General features: G+C 49.1%; 1 protein-coding gene across 6 annotated transcripts in view; it reads left to right on the top strand.

Annotated features, from left to right (window-relative positions):
* Positions 1–19,832, top strand: part of CASZ1 (castor zinc finger 1) — a 280,840-nt gene that overhangs the window by 98,939 nt on the left and 162,069 nt on the right. For all 6 annotated transcript variants that reach the window (XM_057431546.1, XM_057431529.1, XM_057431566.1 and 3 more), the window contains one exon: positions 19,339–19,482. The gene's annotated coding sequence lies outside the window, so the exon portion shown is untranslated. The remainder of the gene's footprint in view (positions 1–19,338; positions 19,483–19,832) is intronic.

Raw genomic sequence — 19,832 nt, forward strand, 5'->3', positions numbered from 1 at the left:
CTTTCCTGTGGTGTCTTATCAAAGGCTGGCTGTTCTGAGAATGGCCAGAATCACTGTGTATTAGAAGAAAGCATCCAGAGATGCTGCCAGATAAAACTTTGCCCCTGATACTGAGAAAGTGGCTTCCCTGTACTGTGTTTACTGGGATTTCTGTCCTTGGCATCCTTTCTTTTCAGTGCAGGTTCTCTTTGAGTTCCATCAGACAGTGCTGGAGCTGTTCTTTCCCTGAGCCTGTGGGTCTGGCATCCCTGGGTTGCAGGACACAATCCCTGTTAAATAACTTCAGCGCAGAGGCTGAATTCAGTGAGTCCTAGGTGAAAGCTGGAATAGTTCCAGTACAAAAGCCACTTTGGTCCTCAGTCTTTGCCTTAGTTTTTGTACATGTACAATGGAGATAATAAAACTTGCCTGTGACATGGCTTGTAGCTGGGAATTAAGGAGCGGATTCCAGAGGCAGAGGGAAGGCAGCTATAGCACCTGGGCTGCATTTTTGCTGCTGGTGTGTTTGCCTGGAGTTTAGACATTAAGGCATGACTAGCAGAGGACAGTGAGTGCTCACTGCTGAGGCTCCGGAGATGCTCGGGGGACACTTGGGAAGCGCTGGCACCGGGGTGCTGGCGGCAGGAGCAGTGGTGGTGAGCGATCGGCTTTCCTGCCGTCCATTCCCAACGCAGGAATGACTGTGGGGAACGATTTCAGAGCCACCACTATGGAGATTAAGGGGATGAGAATGTAAATCTCAAGTAAAAAGGTAATTGAATGTAATAGCAAACACTGCTCGGTCTATGTTAATTTTAGCTCTTCCCCTGGATACAAGGCGCTGTATTAGTGTTTTATTACCATTTTGTTTGCACTAATAAAATAGTAAAATTTATTTCAAGGAAGTTGAAGGATGGTTTTACAATGCAAATTTGAAGAAATTGGACTTTTCATTTACGCCACTGCTATTTTAAACCCTGAAGGGTGTAAATTAGCCTCCTGTGCCTGGGTGAAATCCACTGCTTCCACAAGCAGGGGGAGGATTTGATGTGGGGGAGAAGAGAACAAAACCAAATCATCTGAATATTTCAGAGAGACAGAGATATCTGATGAGGAGAGAGGAAAAAAACTGCCTGCCTGGGCCCACTGAGAGGAAGGGCTGGAGCAGAGTGGGGAGAGCTGTTTGTGAGGCAGGTTTCTGCTGATGTGAGCCTCAGGAAGGGGCAGAACAAGGCAGGAGATGTGCCAGTGGGCACGGGGCATCGTGCCCTGTGCTGGCTGTGCTGCTCCTGCTGCGGAAGGAGGTGCCAGTGATTGGGCTGAGCTGATGAGCAGATGCTGTCGATGACAGGGAGTTCCTAGACGTGTGGAAGCCTTGGGTAGGTTTTGCTTTCCATCCCAGGAGACCCCCACTTCCCCCCGTACTTCCCTCTTTCTCTTGCTTTGCTGTCTTCATCTCCCTGCCGTAGCCCGGCCCATGCAGCAGCCAGACACGGCCTGTCTCTGATTCACCGCTGAGTCACGGTGCTGCTGCCAGCAAAGGAGCCTCCAGCCCAAGAGGCTGGTTCAGCGACCTCCTGCTTCACTCAGGGCTCCTCTTTGGCATGAAATGGAAAGGGATGGGCAGATTATCTGGTCCCTTTCACCTTTGTAAAGTTGTTTACAGCAGTGCTGTTCCCATCACACTGTTTTGCCACTGCTTGGCCTTGAAATAAATGATGCTGTAAAGAAATCGGGTCCAGAGAGCCGTGTTTGGTTCCAAAGGTCCTGTGCTGAGTTGGCCTCATGCCTCTTGGAGGCAGGTGTCTCAGGGTGTAGAAGCATCCAAAGCTTAGCAGCTTCCTTGGGCTTTCCTGAGTTCCAGCAACAGGTCTGAACATCTCACAGGAAAACTTTGAGGGCTTCATTCTCCTTGTGCAAATGGAGGTGTGCAACAGGAGTTGTAACATCCCTTTTTCCAAATCCCAGAGGTGCCATTTCCCTGCTGGGAAAGGTTTTGAGTTACTATTCTCTAATCATGTTCAAGGCCAGGTTGGACTGGCATTGAGCAATCTCTCTAGTGGAAGGTGTCCCTGCTTGTGGCAGAGGTTTGGAACTGGATGATCTTAAGGTCCTTTCCAACCCAAACCAGTCTATGATTCTATGTTCAATTTGCACATACCTTCGTCTTCCAGCAGTAGTGGCATGAAGGGAGCCATGCTGAGTATCTCCTGTAGAGGAGAATTAACTTTTTTTCCTGAATCCTGAAGGAAATTGTACCTTCACTTGTTGTCCTGAGATGATCTGAAGAAACAACCTGCCTCATAGGATGCTCCTCTGGAGTAAGTCTATGTATTACATACCTCCCCAACCCACATCAGGTTTTTATACAGTGACTGATCTGCGTGTGAAGTCCTCAGAGAATCCTTTTCCTTCTGATATCCAGCAGACTAATGGGCATGTGAGACACTGCTTTTTCCTGGGCAGTTTCTGTCCACAGGTATTAGTGATGTTGCTGCAGCCCCAGTGCTGCTCCTTCTGTGGGACGTAATTGCTCATGCACTCGTTTGGTGTCTGGCCTTCTGGTCTAGCTGTTGCCCTGCATTCTTGGCCAAGTGGTGCAGAGGGAGCAGGAGAGGAAGAACCAGCTCTGGTGATCTGATGCTACAGAGGTAGATCTCACAGCTCTCCTTTGGATTATGAATATCATCTATTCCTTTTATCCTCGGGAGGCCTTTCAGGACAGAAACCACCATTTACTGCACGTGAAGGCAGGATGGAGCTTCGCCTTGTTACTATTTATGGTTGGGATAGCAGCAGATGCACCGGGAAAGTGGAGGCCAGGCTCCAGGTCCTGTGTTCTCACCACTCTCCTAGTGGCTGGGCATTAAGGAAAGCCTTCAGAAGTTTTTAAACCCTTTTGCGGGTTCAGCTTCAAGCACAAAGCCACTGGGCCATGGGTGGCATTGAGCAGCCCTCCTAAACTCCCTGCCCTTCTCCTTTGGTGGGTGTAGCAGAGGCTGAGCCAAGACTGAGGGCGTTACCAAAGAAAGCAAAGACTTATTTTTGGCATTGAAGTGGTTTCCTATTCCAGGCGAGTCTGGGGAGCAGCGTGGTTGTGTACCCAAGGATTTAAGCAGTGCATTAAGCAGAGGGGTTACACTCCGGGTGGATTTCAATCAAAAACTATAATTACATCAAATAGCAAACGGAAATGGAAAAAGAGGATTACTAACTCGACCCTGAATGCTGTTGGCTGCCAAACCTGCTCCATTATTCACACCCCCTCTATTGCCTGAGGTGGGGTGTGTGCATGTATGTGTAGGCAGTAAGGGCCCCCCTCCTTTTTCCATTTCCTTCATCCATCTGATGAAGTCAGAGTCCCCACATTGGTATCAGTGCTTGGAGGAAGGCTGGAATTTGCATGACTTGGATTTGGGACTTTGCAGGGCAGGTTTGATCTCCCTGTGCAACTCTTCCTGGCTCCAGGCAGGCAGAACTGCTCAGCTAAGGCAGTCGTGGGAACCCCCAGGCCCACGAGCGTTCTCTCTTTCTCTGTTTCGTTATCAGACTGATGTTTTGGACTCATCACCATTCATCCTCAAGGAAACTGGAAAGCTCCAGACTCCAAGAAGGAAATGCTTTCTAACCTGGAGAGCTGGGTTAGTGTTTCAGACTCTTCTTGAGTCAGTAGAGCTGTTCTGTGTCTGTGTTTGGCCTCTCAAAGTGATCGTTTTGCTTGGTACAGCTATTAGCTGTCCTTCCCATTGGTGCACCCAGAGTCTGGGGCTCCCAGGTGTGGTTCCAGGTGGAACGTGGCTTCCTGCAGCACTCTGAGATACTCATTGATGCCAGTTTGCTGCCCCTGCTGCCTGGCACTGCTGTTCCTGTCACCTTGGCCTTTGCCTGCCTTAGTCCGTTTGTCCTGCTCTCCCAGTCCCTCCTTGTGTCTCCTTTCCTTCCTGTCATTGGCAGGTTGTGTCTCTACACGCCTGTCGCACACCTGAGATGGGGAGGATGCGCAGTGAGTGCGCAGAGATGGCTGGAAGTGTTTACCAGACAGGGAGGATAATAAGCTATTCAATCCCCCACTGCCTTCCCAAGCCTGCTTTCTCAGATGGTTTTCCAGATGTCTAATCCCAGATTTCATAGCCCAGCCCAGCTCCTGTTTGATGGGATCTCTCCTTCTCTGGGTGAGATGGCGTGCTAGAGCTAGGTCTTAATTTAAGCCTCAGAAGAGTACTGCTTGGTGCTTTGCTGAAATCTGCTGCATTCTAACCAAATTTGTTGCTCCTTTTTTACCTGTTCAGAGCTGAAGGAGGCAATCTGGTGCACGGAAGAGAACCCCCAATACATTCAGTGGTGTGAGGAAGGCAAGAGGTTCAGGCATGTCCTGGGAAGAAGCTCAGGAAAAGGGCAGTAACCTTCCCATGCTCTGGATAGGGCAAATCCATACAGTGTGAGACTTTGGCAGGTTACAGCCTCTGAATCAAACCAATTTTAAAAGCCAGCATCTGTATGATTTTGCCATGCTCAGCCTTGTGCTTGGCATTGTCGTGTGCTGAGGGATGGTGTAGAGATGTGGCTGGGATTCCTCATCCTTGGGGACTGTCATTTGGTTCTCACTTGGGCTGTCATCCTCATTTGTCTTAAAAACCTGGGGCTACCCTGTCGTTTTTGTGCAGCTTGGGACACATTTGAGCAGGAAAGATCTGCATTTTTGAGTAAATCTGGTTTATTCTAATGCCTATCCAGGGTTACTCATGCTTCTTTCCTATGGGACAGGCCCCTGTATTTTGTCCTGTCTGCTCAGCAGTGCCTGACTGCATTTCCATGGCACAGACCTCCCCTTACCATGAAACAGCTGGGGAGGAAAGGGGCTTTGTAGATGTAAGATAACATCTGTCTGTAAGACAAGAATATTTGATTCTCTAATACAGTGAACTGTAAAAGACGTAGCATCATAGAATAGTTAGGGTTGGAAAGGACCTCAAGATCATCCAGTTCCAACCCCCCTGCCATCCAAGTGTAGGTTTCACTGAAAATCATTTTAATACATTAAAGAAACTCAGCCTTAGTTAAAAACTGAAATCCCTTGTAGCAGTTAGGGGAAAGAATAATGTTCATGATGAGACAGAACTTCTGTTCCACAAACAGGGAAAAAAATGTTAAGGACAAAAACATGACCAAGGCGTTTTCCCAGTTTATTCTTTTTCTGTTGCATTTTACTGACTTCAATTTTAAATTCATTCCAGGCTCCCTCTGCACTATGTGGAGAGCAGATAGAATGGTTTAGGGGCTAAAAGCCTTAAACAAACTGGTTATGTCACTGTCGAAAAGAGCTACAGTGGGAAAAATAAACGGTGACAAATAAATTACATCTAAGGTTCTACGATTGATCTTGGTTTCAGATTTGGTTTTGTTACACACTGCAGAAAATGCAAAAGCCCAAACCTTAGGAATGAGAGGCACAGGAAGGCTGGAGTTGTCTTCTTTGTACAAGCCTGAATTTCTCCTCACTGTGCTGAGTCCTATTTGTGCAGCTCTGAATGAACTGGAGCCGTGGAGCTGCTCAGGTGTTCCTGTGTGTGTGTGTCTCCTGGTCTTAGTGGTTTTCATGGTCCAGCTGTGACCCATCTTCTGCTTCCTTCTTGCCTTTCCTAATAGCATTTTGGAGATGACAAGCCCTGTCTGTTCTCTTGTCCTTGTGTAAACCCCTGTTACCTTTCATCAGATGATATGATCTCAGCAGACATGAAATAAAAGGTTTGATTTTTCAAGGGATATCATTTGCAGGTGTGGAAAAATAGAAGCAGAGGGCGAGGTTGAAAAAGAGGAGCAGAACGTGGAGGTTCAGGCACCCGTTCTGGGGAGGTGTTGAAGACAACTGCAGCTGAAGCCTTCCAAAGCTGCAGGTGCTTAGAAATTTGGAAGAACTGTGCTTTTAGTAAGAGAAATATGCACGTGCAGGAGCGTTTCTGGTTGCTGTAAAACACGTTCTGCTATTCCTTTCACATTACAATACCAGAGAGCAAGGCACAGCATCTCAGGGAGGAGGAGGAGGACGAGGAGGAAGGTGTTAGACTCTAACCCCTTGAGAGCAGAAACGCTGGCAGGAGGCATCTCACCTCGGGGAAGTGATCTTCATGGGTTACTAGTTTTATCAGCAGTACATCCTTTTATACAGAGAGAAGGAAGAGAGGAGAGAAATTCCATCCGGCTCTGCTGATTCAGTGGAGTAAAGAGGTGGAATTCATTAGGAAAACAATTGTTTATGGCACAGCTTTAGTCGGAGGTTTCTTCCATTTTCACGTCCTGCTTTTTTTGATGATGGATTGGTTGAGAGGCAAAGCAAGCACTAGGGGCTGGTTGGTGTTTGTGTTTTTATTTTTTCATTAAAGTTTAATTGCATGACTTGTTACGTGATGTAACTTCTCGAAACGCCTGCTGTAGTTGCTTGCAAAAGGAGGTTTTTATTTGTTGTGTTTGAATCTTAGGTGCAGGAGTGTTTTAAACCTCAAAGAGGTATTCAGATATGCATAGAGAGAGAAAACATATATATATATGGGGTAGGTTTTGATTAATGGAAGAAAAGAACTGAAACTGCTGTGAGAGAAGAATCTCCTTTATTCGAAAGCTCTTCTGCTACATCGCTAGGACAGAGACTAAGGGCCTTAAAATTAGTGTAACTATAATTTATATCCACCTTAAGGACACTCTTTGCCTCCTGATCAGTAATGGAGCCTTAAATATAAATGGATCCTTAGCTTGCAAACACTCAAATATTTTCTTTACTCACATAAGGTGTCAAAGGAAAGGTTTGTGTAAGGAAAAGAGGCATTTGCATAAGTACTTACAGCATCAAACGACTGAAGATTTGTATTGCAGAAACAACAACAATCACATTAAAATCATCCTACTTTAATAGTTCAGGGGAAAATACAACAGAAACATTGAAACTGCAATAGATGTTGCTGTCTGTATTGGTATCGATTTCATCATTTGTGTTGCCTTAATCTTGGGTGGGTGAAGATTAAGAATCTCCGGGTAGAGGTATGTGTGCGCAATAAACGGGTAACGTCTTAAGCAGCTTTCCTGTGCTTGGAGATGATGGTTTGAGGTCAGCGTGTTTCCTCCATAAAGCCTAGCTTTTGGAAAACAAAAGAGGATCTTTCTAAATAAAAATCACAAGAGGGAAAACATCCATTAAACAATGAACTGGGGGGGGGGGGGGGGGGGGAAGTGCATATTACCTTGTCCAAACTTCACGTGCCTTGTAAACATGACAGCAAAGAGACCTCCAGGTCCACACACAAGATGGACTCTTTCCCACTGTGCAACACGTCAATTCCCAAAGGAAATCTGGAGTGTAAGTGCTGAAGAAAGGGAAATGGTAGTGTTTGTATTCTATAATCTAAAGCCCTTTATGTATGAAACATTTATACCTGTTTAACTTGAGATGGGGTAGTTACACTGATAGCTTGCATGGAAACTATTATTTTGGCTCAGTTCAAATGAATTAGTAACAGATCTCTTCAGAATTCATATCAATCAGAGAGGTATCACTGCATTAAACCTGTACAGGTTTGTATGACGGAACTTCTTACACACATTAAAAGAAATCCATGTCTGAAATACTGTTAATCAAGTATGAAAAATGAAATGGGAGGAAATTCACTCTGTAGAGCATTTGTGAATTAAGGTTAACATGTTCATAAAATGATGATAAAAAAATGAGCAGTGGTCACCTTCAGCTGTGGTTCCTTTGAAAGAGCACTGAGCTTCATCAAAGTAAAAGGCCATTGCCTCAGAGTTGGGAAAGGGAGGCTAACCTAAAACTTTCCCAGGAAATGGTGGGCCTGAACTGCTTTTACCTAGAATGCCGTAGGGATTTCTTGCTTCCCATTGGGTTTCTGCTCGACAGTGAGGAGTGGCGTTCACAAGAACTATGGGATGAGCATGTCCCAGGATGTGCTTCTGCACCCACGATGTGGGGTTGCGTCCTGCTGCAGGTAAGTACAGGTTTCTGGAAAGACACACACCTTTTTTTTTCTCTAGTTACCATCCCTGAAAAGTCTGTCTCTCTGATTTTGGTTTTATTTGGGATTTTTTCAGACCTTGTTTCTATACATAATTTGTACATTTATACTGTCTGTAAATTGTTGTGGACTGTGAGTATCCCACCATACACCAGCACAGGCAGGTCTAGGACTGGCAGTTTTGTCCCCAGGACATGTGAACCTGTGGCTGTGTGTTTGCAGGGCTGCAGGCTCACACTCTCTTGCTATTTCAGGGTGCAGAAATAGGTTTCTGTTCTTGCTAGGCATCTCTTTAGTGGGTCTTTCTCTGGACCAGATAGGAACCAAAGCATGGTCCTGGAGTGATCCCCTGCTGAACAGCTTCCCTGGTGTCAGCTTTAACAAAAACCAAGCCCAAACCCAAGAAAGCCCCACACCAATTTAATAAAACACAAACCAAACCACCAGGCTGCATGTGGAAATAAGTCTCCCCTTAGACTGGCAAGTTTATTCAGCAAAGAAGGGGATAACCTAGTGGTTAGAGCACAGACAGAAACCTTCCAGCTCTTGCCTAAATTGCTGTTTGAGTTTAGACAGGTTGCTTTAACTCCTCTTTCTCCCACCTTCACTGGGAAGTGAAGAATTCCCACGTGGCATGTCATGCAGGAAAGGTGGAAGTCTGTTTGGGCAGCAAACACATCTGCATACTTGGTGATTGTACGTCAGGAATCCGAGGATGTCTCCGCGTTCCCATGTGCTTGCTCATTTTTGTCAGGGAAATAACTCTGCCTTTTAAAACTAGCAAAAGCAATTAATTCACTCCAGGGACCAATAGGTGGAAACATGTCATTTGGAAAAATGGATTTGGTGGTGGGGATCTTGGAGGCTTTCTATTAGGTTACAATATTTCTGCTGCAAGTGATGTCTGTAGATACAGTGTGCTTTGAGAGAGCCGTGGCTCATTCAGCCGTGATCATAGAATCGTGGAATGGTTTGGGTTGGAAGGGATGTTAAAGCTCATCCAGTTCCAACCCCTTCATGCAGTTGATCTGACAGTGGAGTAACAGCCTCAAAGTACTGCACATCACTTTGGCATAAGCATATGTATGGAATGGACCTGTAATAGATAATTGTAACCAGTAACCAGAATACTGCGTGTGCGCTTCTAAAATTGGCTGGGTTAATAAAACGTGCTGATTGTTCCCTGAGGATATCAGGGGACTGGATGATATTAGTGAGGGTCACCAGTTCAAATCTGGGGCAAGTTAGCAGTGACTGCAACAACCCTGCCTGCTTTCTCCTGAGCTTCTCATAGGCAGGTGGCTGTGTCCGTGCAAGTCCCACTTCATTGGCAGCTGGATTAAAAAGGGAGGATGTGGGGCTGACACGGAGCTTCAGAAACACTTCTGCTTGGGATGTCAGGCCCCTTACTTGTGTAAGTTTAAAGCATGAAGCTGCTCACCCACATCCTCTGGATTCACACATCTTGCAAATTGTCACCTTATTTACCTGTTGGAAGCAACAGTTAATTTGAATATGGTCTTGCATTCTTTAAACAAAGATGGTTGATTTTTAAGTTTCCAGGAGAAAGAAAAGGCAGAAATAATTGGTTATTGCTCTTGCTGACAATGAGGATTCAGGCTGCCAGTCCAGGATAGAAAGCATTTTCTATTTGGGAGGTAGAATATCACCCCTATACCCACACAGTGCTGCTGCATCAGTTTTGGAAAGGCAACACTCTCAAGCAGGGAGATAATATGAGCTCACACCTGCACCTCTGGGTGAGCATAGGCCTCTCTGCTTTCCAGGCTGTGCCTCAGGGCTCAGTGCTGTGCAGGAGGGGTCTCAGGAGGGTGTCAGCACGCTCCTGTGTGTAGAAAACTGGTTGTTTCCGCTGTGCTCTCTGCAGCATCCTGGCCCTCCAAGACACATGGGAGGCTGAATCTCATGACGTGCAGAACAGGAGGGCAGCTTCTGGTCAGGCGCTTGGATTTTTGCTGCCTTAGCTGCTGTTATAAATTCCTCACTCTGGCCTTTCACTTCTGATATTCCTCCCTTGGCCAAATCAAAGACGGTTTTGTTACCTCCGGCTCCCTGCGGACACGGCAGCTTCAGGCAATGAAATATGCTCCAGCCTTTAGAGGGAGGACAGAGGACCCGCTGCTGGGAATCCGAGGTGGAGAAGGGTTCCGGGAACAGGACTGAGGCTTTTGCCTTCGTTTCAGCCCATGTGCATGTGTGGGGAGAGCAAACCTCCCTGGCTGTGTGCTGGGAGGATAGATGAAGGTGCTTGAAAGGGCTGTGGGATTTATAACGTGGAATGAAAACCACCCAGCAGCATGTGGAGGCTGGCACTGAGATGTGCTTGCTCCTCCTTGCCACTGCCCACTGGGGGAAGTAAGGGCAGCACATCTTCTATATTAATATATACTGTAATAAAATGGATGAGCTGGGGAGTAGTTGTGCCTGAAAGTATAGAGAGGTAGGTGGGATTGCCTGAAGCTTGGACTGGACAGGGAGGAGCTCAGTCCTAGTGACTGGACATAGATATTTAAGCTAGAAGTGAGAATGTGCTTTAGGCTCCTTGAACTTCCCCTCCCATTTTTTTCCAGTGGTGCTGGACAAAATTGGGGTTCCAGATTCCTGTTTTCAAACCATTCAAAGGCTCACATGTACTTGTAGGACTGAGACCCAGCTTACAGTCCCTGGTGTACAGGAGGGAGGAGACAAGCGTTTTGCTGGAGTGAAGCAATGGAGTTTGCTCCTGTGGCTGCTGATGTTTAGTGTTTGGAAATAGAGAGTGCTGAGCCCAGTGTGATCCCTTCTATGTGACTGTGTTGCTGCTTATGAACATGGGAGACCAAAAGCACCTCTTTGGTCTTTGCCATCAATTGAAGGAGCCCTAAAGGCTGCAGTGAAGCATGGCAGGCTCTAGACTCACGCAGTTCCTGGAGGAAACCCATCTTTTTTCCCTGTAAATGACCACCCTCACCCTTGGGTGATGGCTGGGAGAAAACGCACGTGAAGCCCAGCTTGACAGAGAGGCAGTGCCAAGGATTAGGGAATTACTGTGAAGGGCAGAAATAACTCTTCAGATCCTGCAACACGATCAGCATATTCCCCCCAGGGCCTGGTTGAGGGCCATAGGATCTGTTTCAGAGCTGAGGAGTTGAGGGATGCTCAGGAGGCTCCCCAGGGCTGCTGGGTCAGGGCCCTTCGCACTCTGAAGGAACTCCCCTTTCCCCCACACGTACATCTTCAACTGCAGCTCCAACTGCTATCTTGGAAGAGGGAGGGAGGGAAGGGCGGGAGCTTCTCCTGGAGGACCTGCCCCTGTCAGCAGCATTGGGCAAGTGGGGAGGGGAGGTCTGGCCAGCGAGCAGGGGAGCGCACACAGGAATGATGCTGGAAGCCAAGGCTGGTCCTGCTGATGTGGCCCTTTCTCCTGCAACGGATCATAAAATATGGCTCAAATTTTCATTACGGCCTCTATTGATTATCTTTTGGGACAGATGAATTATAGGGAACATTAAATTAAAAAAAAAAAAGGGAAATATCTGAATGAGTTTGGGAGGTCGATGCCAGAAAGGCTGACGCACCAAGCCTTACCGGCACTTGCCTGCTCTGTGGGCCTTTCCTGTGGTCCCCCTTGGAGCTCCCCTGGTCCCTGTCAGCTGCCCCTGGGGAGCAGCAGGCTCTGCAGTGGCTGTGGGCTATCTCTAGGGACAACCCAGACATGGAGGTGGTGGATGGAGCACCTGGGTGCTGTCACTGCGTCCTGCTCGATGCCACGTGGCTCTGCCTTGGCTGGGTGGTAGCCCTGGGGACCTTGCAGTTGAACAGTACTTGACTGTCTGGCACCTACCTTGGGATGCTCCAATGAAAGGGGTAAACAGGGCTGTGAATGGGAAAAGGCCAGGTCAGTGTGTTTGGAGACAAATTTGGGTGTAATGCATAGAAACCAACAGTGAATCATAGGAGTAGTAATGAGCTTTCAAAGGTTTCCTCATTCCCCACACCAAGAGAAACATCACTGCCCTCATCTCGCCTGCATTGAGGGGTCTGTTCTCTCTCTCTGGTTCATTGAACGCAGGAGCTGGTTCTCAATGTGGTTTGTGGTCAAGGACCTTTGACTGCAGGTAAGAGAAGTGCCAGGATCAAATCATCCCACTGTTAATGTGGTGGAGTGAATTCAAACCAGAGGAAGAGAGATCTGGCTTCTCGCTGGCTCAGGCCAGCTCTGTGCTCATGTGCAGGAGATGGCCTGGTAAGGCTTTTCCTCTGCTCACTTCTCTCTGTTCCACTGGGGTGAGTGAAATCCTGTAACCTGGAATGCCGTCAGCACACGCTCAGCAGCTGGCAGTGGGAATAATGGATGGTGCCTCTTTCAAAGAGCCGCAGTTCACAGCACTTTTCCCTTTCCCGGTGGTAGCAGGAGAGCCCTGAAGCAGACACGGGAGCTGGATGGCTTTAAAATCCCATGTCTGCGCTTGGCTCCTGGGTTGTTTTGTGTCAGCCAGGCCGGCAGCCAGTGCTTCTGAGGAATTCTCTGTTTTCTTTGCTAACATTGAGAAGAATGCAGGCAGGGTCCGTCCGCAGCCACCCTCCTTCACATGCCAGCTTGAAAGACAAACAGCCCCCCTCAAATGCCTCCATCCAGATGCTGCTGCAGACTGACCTGGGCAGACACCAGCCCCTTCTCCTCTCACCAATCCCCTGCCCACCACCACCAGCTCCCCTTCTGGTGCTTTTTATTCGCACCAGTGCTCCGATCCCCATTTCTCTGTCATGAAACCCTTCAGCAGGGAGTTTGGCCAGCGTGCCTGTGCTGCAGGGGCAGAGCTGTCATTGCCCACAGTGCCAGCCCGGAGAAGCACTCTGGTGCGCAAACACCTCGTACATTCACTGATGTGTTCGTGTAACCTTCCAAGTAGACCCAGTGTGAGCGTTCACCCATGTTTATGGGGGATTCAGGTGCCGGCGCATGGGGCCACCGTTCTGAGTGCTTGCTGCACGCTCGCATGTACGTGTTGCACTTCCTTGCAGACCTGTGCTGATTTCACAAGCCATCCCCAAAGCTTTGCCTTCACCTGGGCGAATGCAGAAGGTGGTGGTTTCCATGGCTCCACGGCCTGGCTCGAGCGGCACACCCTTTCTGTGTAAGCTGGCTCCCTGGAGCCCATTGTTTTTTGGCAAACAGCTTCATAAACTCCTCCAACAATTAAACCGAGAAGAAAAAAAAAACCCCGAAGAAGTCAAACCCAAACACAACAAAAACCCCCACGTATTATGGAGCGAGGCAGCAAACAGGTTGGAGCAACTCCCTCGGCCAGCTCTGGCCCCAAGCCCCCCGAGCATGGGCTGCACTTGCTGGACTTGGTTTTGGGAGGTGCCTGCGCTGTTCCAACCCACCAAACTGCAGCGAGCGAACAAACATGAAGGAAAAGGTCATGTTCTTCACTTTTCTTTCTTTCCAAGCTGCAAACATCCCTCTCTCTGGGAGGGGAGGCTGCACAGATGCCAGCTCTGATTCATTTAAATATTTACCAATCCCAGGTTTTTGTTTTGTTTTTTCACTTGTGTATGTTTGCGCTCTGTTTGTGTCCCATAAAATACCTGGTGTTTTGGGCGTACCCCGTTCGCAGGGCGCATGAGATCACACTGAAAAAATGCAGCGAAAAACATTTTCATGCCACGACACATCAAATAGGATTTTGAATTAAGATGAAGATTCCCCCCCCCCTTTTTTTTTTTATCTCTGCAGTTTGGGTGAAAGGGCTTTCTTTCTCTATTTCATAACCCTTTTATTTAAGTAGGAAGAAAAAATGATGGGGAAAGCCTTTACAAGTGACTTTTGCCTCATGTCACCGTGTCAGGCAGTGCTGGTCAGGGCACCCCTTAGTGCGTGTTTCTGGTGGTGGTTTGTTCCAGTGGGCAGGCAGTGAAGTCTTGAGACTGGAAGCCAGCGCCAGCCCCGAGCTGGATGAGCGACGGCAGCTCCGCTCCTTGTCTGTCAGACTTGCTCTGAGGCAAGTGCTGTCTCCTGCTGTCTGCGCATCCCTGGCACGGGGGGCTCGCCTCCCGTGGAGCTGCTCTAAGGCTCCCAGGCAGCGTGCTGTGTCCAGGGGAGGGAAAGAATGACCTTTGGTGGGGCTCCAGCACCCACTGGGCACAGACACTCATGGGCCCGTGTGCCCAGAGCACGGTGCAGGCACCAGTTTTGGCTCATCGTGGCACTTTGTCTATGGTACGGGGTTTTCTATGTGCTTTTTGGCCACAGTCCTGAGGGAAGTTTTATTTGTGGGTTCAAGCAGTGAAAGCACTGCTGACACTCACCCCATCTCCTCTTAATTGTTTTCCGTGCCCATTGGGTCATAGTCTGATCCCAGCTACATGTGGGAAAACACAGAGGTGTTCCTTGGGGAAATGGAGCATCTCCAAGCGGAGAGTCACAGTGCTGGGATGAGGGTCCAGACACCTCCTCCCTCTGCTGTGTGGCCGGCAAGCCAGGCCCAAAGCACCAGTCTTTTGCAGGGGCTTTTTGTTTTACTGCACCTATAAAGGGCCACAGCTTGACCCTCCCCACTGTGAGCAGCAGGTCTTGAGGCTCTGTGTCAGGAGGGGACTGGGGACAAGTGGGGCTCAGTGACAAGTGGAAGCTGGCACTGGAGCCAGACGTCATTGCTGGGGTGCCAGGACACACTGCTGCCATGTTAGAAGCCTTGAGGCTGTCATTGGGGCAGGGGTAGATGTTCATATGTCTGATGGAAGGGGGGTTTGCACTGCTGGAACTGGCGTCCTGTGTTCTCTGCTGTGGGGAAAGGGAAGGAGAAGGGGAATAATGCAGGTGGGAGTGCAGGGGGGGCAGCAGTGGTCTCCTCGGAGCCATTAGCCAGGATCTGAAATTGGACCTGTTACTTTTGAGGAATGTAGGGCAGTGGAGAGGAGATGTTGTGTGAACGTGCGCGCGGCTCTTGCTTCAGTGTCCTAGGCAAATGCCAGAGCGTAGGATGGCAAGGAGTAGTAATTACCCCACAGCTTCAGCTCCACCACTGCACTCTTTGATCACTTATTACTTTTCTATTCCTTCTGCTTCTTGCTGTAATTGTTACAAAATCTCTCTGCTTTGGGAGGGGTCCAGGACTCCAGGGCCCAATTGCATCTGCCCTGATTCAGAAAGTGGGTCATGCTGCTTGGTCTGGGAAGAAGATACTCATCTTGCTTAGCATGATATTTATTAGGAGATAGGGAAGGGAATGCAACCGCGCTGTTGCCTAGAAAATTGCTCTGGGGGGATAGCGAAGGACTTGTGAGGGCAGAGCACAGGAGGTTCTTGCACACCCGGTGCCTGCTGAAGCTGTGCCACGTTCTCCATGCCTGCGCTGCCGCTTCCCTCCCACCGGGATGTGGTGCCAATGGTTGGAAGAGTGATAGTGGAGCTGGGGACAAGGAAGGGACTTGTGGCTGCTCCCGTGCCAGGCGTTGATGGGCTCTTTACCTTCCTTGGAGTAGAGGCTGGTGGGAATGGAGGAAGGGGAAGATCAGATCTGTTTGTTCATAGAGACATGCTGTTCTCCCAGTAGCAAGGGAAGACCTAACCTGGTTGGGTTGAGATGTGGACAAGTGACCCTCCGCCTGCACCCTTCCGGAAACACAGTGAGCCTGAGTGCTCGCTCCCTGCTAAGACCAATTGGAAAACATGGATCCAAAGCCTGGAGTAATTTACTCTGTGGTGTATCTATCTCTCGTTAAACAACAGAGAGAAGGAAACTGGATAGAAGCAGCAGGTGATGATCCACCTGGCAGTGGTGCAGCAGGGTCCCACAGCAGGGACTCTCCTCGTGGGGGGTAAGACAGCGCAGCTCATCCTGCCAGGCTGGCTGGGCCTGTGCTGCTGCTTGTGTGAAATCACCCTCGGGATTATCCAAAGGAAGAACTGGCAACTCCAGTAACTTGGAGGGCCGGATCCTCCACTCGTTTAAATTGGCATGACTTCACTGAAGCCACCGAAACTGCACTGATTTTACACCAGGTGAGGATCTGGTCCAGAGTCTTCTGAAAGAAGACAACAAGGGCATGAAACAGATTTGATAGATCTGGTCCAGAGTCTTCTGAAAGAAGACAACAAGGGCATGAAACAGATTTGATAGAGCCCGCTTACAAGCATGGGGACTCCTGAGCTGTCCTGAGTGGAGAGTGGGTCATTTCCTTACATCTTGGCCAACTCAGAAGGGATCTCAATTCTTGGGACTATGGCAAATGCCAAAGCCCAGCTTCCCTGGCAGGATGAGGGATCCAGATCTTTGCCAGCACTTTGAAACGCATGTTAGCAGGGTTTCATGGGAGCATTTCCTATAGTGGCAGCATGGTGAGAGGGTCTGGAGATACCATGAGGACCCTCACCTTATGATTTGGCCTGGTTTGAATCCTGCCAGGCTTGTTCTCTTCTCCTGTCCCATCTTTTCCCACGCATTCAACTCCACCAGTATCCCCTGTGGCATGTGCTGCCTTTGGCTGTGGCTTTAGCCTTTCACCACTGCCACCACAGGTTCTAATTCCTCTGAGATGATGGGAGGAGAATCTCTGCTTCAAGGAAGTTGAGTGTCTGTGTCCCACATGACTGCTCCATTGGGCAGCATTAAGCACATGCTTCCAGAGGTTGTTGGCTCCTGGTGTGGCAGGCTGATTTTGTTTTCCCAGCTCATTCTTAGGTGGGGGTATTATGGGGTGTATGTAAGAAGGTATGTCATATGGTGTTTCTAGAGGAGGTTGTTTGCTGTAGCACCAGGCTCTTGGGACTTGCAGGGATGCACTCACATCCGGGGTGGATGTGGACAAGGGTTTCAGCAACTCCCAGTGCCACAGCTCAGGGCCGGAAGTGAAGAAGGGATAAAGTATCCAGCTGAAACTCCTGTAGGATGTAATTACCTGAGCTGGAAGCGGGCCAGGACAGCAGGTATCGTGCATCATCTGCTGGTGGTATCAGAAGCAGCCGGCACGGCAGGAGGAGGTGGTCAGGAGCCAGGAGTGACGGTGTTGGTGCGATAGGGCCTCTCCTTGCGGCTGCCTCTGTGGGCACTCGGCATAACGGCTTTTGAAGTCACTTGGTGTTTGTTTCCATGGTGGTTGTGTGCACGTACCACGGTGCCTTTAAAATGCTCTTGGGAACCTACAGCCCATGGATGGATGGCCCTGTCCTGACGCTCATGCAAATGCTCCCACTTTTTCCATTTAAAACGAAAAGAGGAAAAAAAGCTTAAACAAAAAGGAAAAAAAAAACCCAACAAAGGAAATTGACTTCCCAAAAATTACACTAAGCTCACATTTGAGGCCTGGCACAAATCCATCGCAGCCAGGAAGCTCAGCATTAACCAGTGCACTCCCGTGGCTGCTGGCAGGGGTTGCACTCCGGCACCACAGGCCAAAGCTTTAGAAGTTGGGGGCTTAGGGATGAAAGTCCTCAACATGTCCCTGAAGGTGTTTTCATGCGCATCCATGCACCCAGAAAAGCAGCATTAGATACAGGGGCAGCTTCAGGGTGAGGGTTAACACCAGGATCTGAGAGCTGATCCCAGCACCTGAGCAGGGCTCCTTGCACCAGGACTTTCCTCGTGGGCTTTGTGATGGAGGAGCAGGGACAGGGCAGTACAGCAGGTACCTGCTGAGGAGCCTGGAGACTTTACACCCTAGCCTAGGCTGCACGTGAGGACAGAGTTGACTGTTCTCTGCTCCCACTTGCTCATGACACAGCACAGCATACATCAAGGTGATTGACAGCTGCAGTTCAGTTCAGGTTAGAGGGGAAGGGATGGGGGCAGCGCTGGGGCTGGGTGAGCAGAGGAGCAGGTCACAGGAGGAGGCTCTGAGCAGAGATCCTGGCTGGTGCGGTGGGTCAGAGGTGGCCTGAGCTGAGGGGATGGAGGGGGGCTCACAAAGCACCCGCTGGGACTGAGCTGTCAGTGCTGTGTGTTCACAAGGGCTCGCTTCCCTCATCAGTGCTGGAGAAGTAAGGAGCAGGCTCCTGTAGCCACTGCTGCAGAGAGGCTGAGAGCGGGACGAAGGTCCAGCCCTGCTCCTGCTATCCCTGGCTTTGGTGGGTTGTAACCTGCTTGTGCTGTGAATTTTCACAGCTTTGGGGTAGCACAGGGAGAAGGCTTCACGGCAGAGCTTTGATAGTATCTCATTTGGGAGGCTGGGGGAGGTCGGGATGTGTTAAGGCTGAAAATATTTACAGGTTTTGAAGTTGAAACGCAAACAGGAAAAGCCCTTTAAAAAGTGAGTGTAGTGGATATTCAAAACAGGGATTGCCATGGAAACGCCACAATATTTGCTTAAATTGACACAAAGGTTGCTGGTTGCAGGGTTCTGGCTCCTTTGGCTCCATTTTCTTTGGCCCGGCACCTATCACAAATTGATCTCAACAACCCTCTTTTGTTTTGCTTCTTGTATTTTTGTCTGATGGGAATTAAGAACAAACCACCACCAAAACTGCAAATCCCACCTCGGGATGGGGCTGAAGCTCCTGAGCCTCTGTCAAATGTTGGAGCTAAGGACTTGGTTTAATGTTGTGAGTAAGGTAAAAAGTTCTTGTTCTTTTAATCTGTGAATTTATCCATTTCCTCCCATGCAGGAAATGGAAGGGAATTGTCTTTAACAGTCTCGGGAAAGTGGGGAGAAGGGTGAAACCTGTTGCAGAGGTGGCAGTGTGCATCCAAGGAGCGCAGGAAGGGAAGTGGGGCTTGTCCAGCTCAGGCTGAAGTTTGGGAGGTTTGGTTTTAGCTCCCAGCTCCGCTTCAGCTTTGCCAAGTGACCTCTGACAAGTCTCTTACTTTCTGTGTGCCTCACTGAAGTGGAAATAATTCTTTCTTTGTGTCTGTAATGTCTTTGGGGTTGAAGAATTCTATCTGATGTGGGGGTGCGCAGGGCTGGCTCTAGAGCTCTGTAAGGCAACACAAGAGGACCATTTCCCCATCATCTCACGTGTGTGGAACTGCTCAGCTGGCGATGGGGGAAGCTCCTTGCAGTAAGTGGCTTAGTACTGTAGGCTGCTCCTGCAGGTGATTGACCTGGAGTTTTCCCTAGGGAAAGTTGGAGTGTGTGGCCCACTGGATAATCACCTGGGTGTTTGTACCTTGACTTCTGTGTGGCTAGAACCACACATGGCAGAGAAGGAGACCGGGATGCAGTGTGTCTGGTGGGGTGTGCAGTGCCTTGCCTCTCTGGACTGTTGTGTGTGACCAAGGCTGAGGTCTGTGGGTGGCTGTGGCATTTGAGGTCGGCGTCATTGCCTGTGCTCATGATTCACCTGAGCTCTTGGACTGCTCAGTAAGGAATATTCATTTCCTTTTGAAACTCTCCTCAGGGCCAAGCGACTTCACCAAGTGAAGGGAAGCCATCAAATTCACACTGTCTTCACCTGAGACCACCTGCAAAACAAAGAGCCTGACTTCTCTCCTGGCTTTGCACACTGGAATGGACCTTGAAGCCGGTGACTTCTCAATGCAAGGTACTGACTTGTTCTGTGATCAAACTGTCTGCTCTGAGGTAGGACTGGAGCGAGCGATTTTGGCTCTCCAGAGCCTCCATTCCAGCTCCTTGGAAATCTCTGGCCTATAAAGTTTAGAAGAGCTGCTGAAAGTCATTGGTTTGGGTGGTGCTGGTGTGTCTTGGGCTGGCTTACAAGTAGGACTGGGTTTACCCCTGCCATCGCTGCCTATTTCTGCAGACACAGGCACCCAGCTGACACAGCAAAGCACCAGTTTGAACAGCTCCCTCTCTCAGCTGCCTTCTCCTAATGAGCTGCTGTGCAGTATTAGCAATTAGGTAGGTAGTGTGCCAGAACTGGCTGCATGGGAG

The sequence above is a fragment of the Pezoporus wallicus genome, unplaced genomic scaffold (assembly GCF_028554395.1).
Source record: "Pezoporus wallicus isolate ANWC-B61680 ecotype Strahan unplaced genomic scaffold, APGP_CSIRO_Pwel_v1 contig_8006, whole genome shotgun sequence".
NCBI classification, from domain to species: Eukaryota; Metazoa; Chordata; class Aves; order Psittaciformes; family Psittacidae; genus Pezoporus; species Pezoporus wallicus.